The sequence below is a fragment of the Cebus imitator genome, unplaced genomic scaffold (genome assembly GCF_001604975.1).
Source record: "Cebus imitator isolate Cc_AM_T3 unplaced genomic scaffold, Cebus_imitator-1.0 Scaffold170, whole genome shotgun sequence".
In the NCBI taxonomy this organism is placed as follows: Eukaryota; Metazoa; Chordata; class Mammalia; order Primates; family Cebidae; genus Cebus; species Cebus imitator.
The window spans coordinates 4,313,929-4,318,823 of NW_016107485.1; the positions used below are offsets into that span (position 1 = coordinate 4,313,929).

At 41.5% G+C, this 4,895-nt stretch overlaps 1 pseudogene; it reads right to left on the reverse strand.

Moving 5' to 3' along the window:
• Window positions 1–3,865: 3,865 nt before the first annotated feature.
• On the reverse strand, window positions 3,866–4,497 carry LOC108315306 (annotated as a pseudogene).
• Between the last annotated feature and the right edge of the window lie 398 nt (window positions 4,498–4,895).

Here is a 4,895-nt window from a genome sequence, read left to right on the forward strand (position 1 = left end):
AGCAGCTGGAATTACAGGCGCCCGCCACCATGCCCAGCTAATTTTTCTATCTTCAGTAGAGACTGGGTTTCACCATACTGGCCAGGGTAGGTCTGAGCCACTGACCTCAGGTGATTTGCCCGCCTTGGCCTCTCAAAGTGCTGGGATTACAGGAGTGAGCCACTGTGCCTGGCCTCATATAACTTTTGAGTCTCCCAAAACTTAACTACTAATAACCTACTATTGGTCATAAACAGTCAATAAATGCATATTGTGTATGCCATATGCATTATGCATTGCATTATTACAATAAAGCCAGAGAAAAGAAAATGTTATTAAGAAAATCATAAAGAAGAGAAAATACATTTACTCTTCATTAAGTGCAAGTGGATCATCATAAAGGTCTTCATCTCCTCTTTGTCTTCATGTTTTGTAGGCTGAGGAGGAAGAGGAAGAGGAGGGGTGCGTCTTGCTGTCTCCCAGGTGGCAGAGATGGAAGAAAACTCATGAATAAGTGGACCCACACAGTTCCTACCCATGTTGTTCAACAATCAACTGTAATTTGAAATTTTCTAAAATCTTAATTAAAAATTAATTCTATAACATTTTATTTAACCCAATGTATCAAAAATATCATTTCCATATGAAATGAATATCAACTTATTAATGAGACATTTTACAGGTTTGGGGTACTACATTTTTAAAATCTATCATGTATCTAATTTTATTCTTATGTCTTATGTCTAATTTTATTCTTATATAATTATTCTTATAATAATAATTTTATTCTTATATTCTTATGTGTGAGTTCAAACTAGTCACGTTTCAAATGACAGTCACATGTGGCCAATGGCCACCACAGTGGGCAACAAAGATCAGGATATCCAGTGTGATGTTAAATGGAAATGGGGATTCATCCAACCTTGCCTTGTTACAGATCGCAAGGGAACGTTTTCCACATTTCACCATTAATTATTTGCTGTACGTTCTTCACAGAGACTTTTACCAGGATAAAGACATTGCCTTGTGTTGGCAGTTTACTACAAATTTTAAAACAAACAGATGTTGAACTGTTCCTGAATTATCATGCAGGAGATTATTATACTGAGATGATCATGTCTTCCTCCTTTAATTTTTTTTTTTTTTTTTTTTTTTTTTTTTTTTTTTTTTTTTTTTTTTTTTTNTTTTTTTTTTTTTTTTTTTTTTTTTGAGATGGAGTTTCACTCTTGTTGCCCAGGCTGGAGTATAATGGCATGACCTTGGCTCACTGCAACATCCACCTCCCAGATTCAAGCGATCCTCCGGCCTCAGCCTCCAGAGTAGCTGGGATTGCAGGCGTCCACCACCATGTTGGTTTAAGATGTTAAACCAACATTGCATTTCTGGATTAGATCCAATTTTACCATGATGTAGTATCATTTTTACATACTACTCAATTTGACTTGCTGATATTTTATTTGAGAATTTGATATCTATATTCATAAGTGACATTGGCCTGTAATTTTCTCTTGTGCTGTACTTGCCATAAAAATAATTGAGAAGCATTTTCTCTTTTTCTATTGTGTGGAAAAGTTGGGATAGCATTGGAATCAGTTCTTTCAACAGCTTATAGGTGAAGTCTTCTGGGTCTGAGTTTTCTTTGTAGAAGCATTACCGATTCAGTTCCTTTAATGATTATGGGGAGGTCTGATGCCATAGGACTTCAAGTTCCAAAATAATTTCATACCAATTGGTACGTAGCCAATACAATCAACCTCCTAAGTGCAATGACTCTTCCAGGGATGCCCCAGATCCCCCAGACCTTCTGATGACACGTAAGTCACAGAATTATTGGCTGGATAGCCTTCTGGACCCTGCTCCGTGTGAAGGCTGAAAAGTGTTTTAAATGGTCACTGACTGGCTATGAAAGTATTTCATAATTTGGTACTATGACTAGGGATGGTACTCATTCAGGTTTTCTCTTTATCTTACGTCCATTTTGGTAAGGTATATTTTCCTATGAACTTGCCCTTTTTTTTTTTTTTAAGATGGAGTCTCACTCTGTCACCCAGGGTCCTGGTTCAAGCAATTCTGCCTCAGCCTCCAGAATAGCTGGGATTACAGGCACACACCACCATGCCCAGATAATTTTTGTATTTTTAGTAGAGACAGGGTTTCACCATGTTGGCCAAGATGGCCTTGAACTCCTGACCTCATGATCCACCTGCCTCATCCTCCCAAATTGCTGAGATTACAGGTGTGAGCCACCGTGCCCGGCCTGCCCCTTTCATTTAAATTTTGTATTGTAATGAGATTATTCATAATATCCTCTTTATTCCTTTTTTAAATGTCTGCAGGTTCTTTAACTCTTAATTACCGATACTAGTCAATTGTGTCTTCTCTTCTTAATCAGTTTCAAAAGGGGTTGTCCATATCATTAGTCTTTTCTTAGAAATAATGTTTGGCTGATCCCAATTCATTATTATTATGATTTTTTGTTTGTTTGTTTGTTTTGGAGATGGAGTCTCACTCTGTCGCGCAGGCTGGAGTGAAGTGGTGTGATCTCGCCACACTGCAATCTCCACCTCCAGGGTTCAAGCAATTCTCCTGCCTCAGCCTCCTGAGTAGCTGGGATTACAGGCACGCATCACCACACTTGGCTAATTTTTTATATCTTTAGTACAGATGGGGTTTCACCATGTTGGCCAGGCTGGTCTCGAACTCCTGACCTGGTGATCCACCCACCCCGGCCTCCCAAAGTGCTGGCCTCCCAAAGTGCACGCCCAGCTAATTTATATATTTTTAGTAGTGACAGGATTTTACCTTGTTGGCCAGGATGGTCTCTAACTTCTGACCTCTGGTGATCTACTGCCTTGGCCTCCGTCCAAAAATGCTGGTATTACAGGCATGAGCCACAGCACCCAGCCTATTTTCTCCTTTACCTTTACTCTTGATTTCCTTTCATTTTCTTTACTCTGCTGCTCTTTTTCTAGCTTCTTGAAACAAGTGCTTGTTCATTATTCTCAGCCTTTTCTCTTTTCTAATATAAGCACAAAAGGCAACGAACTTCCCTTTAAGTAGTGCTTTCACCATAGCCCAACATTTTTACTATGTACTATTTCTCTTCCCGTTCAGTTAAGAATATTTTTTCCATGCTTAAAGGCAAATGTACTCAGTTCCTTTCCATGTAGCACACAATAAGGTTATCTATGTGCTTATTTCTTTTCCAAATCAACAGTTAGAGACGTTTCAGGATTCGCTGATCCTCCATGGTGAGCCACCTTGCAATATGTTTTGGTAATAAAAGGAACCTTCTTGCTGACCTACAGATTGGTCAAGTAGTGGGTGTACTGGGAGGAGAGCTAACAATTATTGTCTCTTCCGCCACTATCAAGCTCATGTTAGGGCCACACTAGCTTGTACCAAGAGATGCTTACAGAAGCCACTCGGATTTGCTACAGCAGAAAGAAAGGCATGGGAGAAGAGGAGGGGGGACTCGATGTCCTACGATGGAGCGTAGAGGCTGCTGGGTGGAAACAAACAAGAACAATAAAAATAAGGTGGCCAGGCGGTGGCTCATGCCTGTGATCTCAGCACTTTGGGAGGTCAAGGCAGGAGGATTACCTGAGGTCGTGAGTTCAAGACCAGCCTGACCAACATGGAGAAACCCCTTCTCTACTAAAAATATGAAAATGAGCTGGCCTGGTGGCACATGCCTATAATCCCAGCTACTCTGGAGGCTGAGGCAGAAGAATCGCTTGAACCCAGGAGGTGGAGGTCACAGTGAGCCAAGATCACACCATTGCACTCCACCCTGGGAAACAAGAGCAAAACTCCATCTCAAAAAAGGAAAGAAGGAAGGGAGGGAGGGAAAGAAAAGAAAAGGAAAAGAAAGAAAAAGAACGAAAGAAAGAGAGACAGAGAAAGAAAGAAAGCAAGAGAAGAAAGAGAGCAAGAAAGAAGAAAGGAAAATAAGGTCATCTTTCTTAGGATGCCATGCCAAGCAGAAAGCCTCCGAAAAATCCCCTAGTCACTAGAACATTCTTCTTCACAAATGACACCACCTCCTCAGCTTTGCTCCTGACCTCGGTAGGTATCTGATTGCTCTTAGCTTCTTCGGGTGCTCTTTGGCTTTCTCTATGTCCTTCACCACTCGTTGCCAGTCAACTTTGATGTACCCAGTATGGTTTGCAAGCTGAAGGAGAAAAAAAAAATCCACCTCCCACAACTGTTGCAGCCAACTTTCCAACCTTCTGGAATATGTAACCCGTGCACCATTCAGTGACACCTCCAGCGAACAAATGGGTTGCCATGCTATACTTTTCGGCCAAAGGTCCAGATTCCTGCTGGAATAGCTTATGCTACCATGGCTGCTTCTTAGCAAATTCCATAAGGTTCAGGGATTCAAAATTTCCCTCACAGTTTGCTTGACTGGACTTGGCCATTTCAGTGAGCTCATCTCTCGAGGACACACACAGAGGATCCACGTGGTAGGACGCGGAGTGGCACAGTCATTACCATCAGTTGGCTTCCGGCAAGTGGAACAGATTTCCATTCCCATGGGCGGCAGTGGAAGAGCAATTAAAAATATTTTATAAGTTGGGCGTAGTGGCTCACACCTGTAATCCCAGAACTTTGGGATGCTGAGGTGGGTGGATCACCTGAAGTTGGGAGTTCAAGACCAGCCTCACCAACGTGGAGAAACCCCGTCTCTACTAAAAATACAAAAAGTTAGCTGGGTGTGGTGGCACATGCCTGTAATCCCAGCTACTTGGGAGGCTGAGGCAGGAGAATCACTTGAACCCGGGAGATGGAGACTGCACTGAGCCGAGATCGTGCCACTGCATTGCAGCCTGGGCAACAAGAGCAAAACTACTCTATCTCAAAAAGAAAAAAAAAAATACACACACATATATATATATATATATATACACACA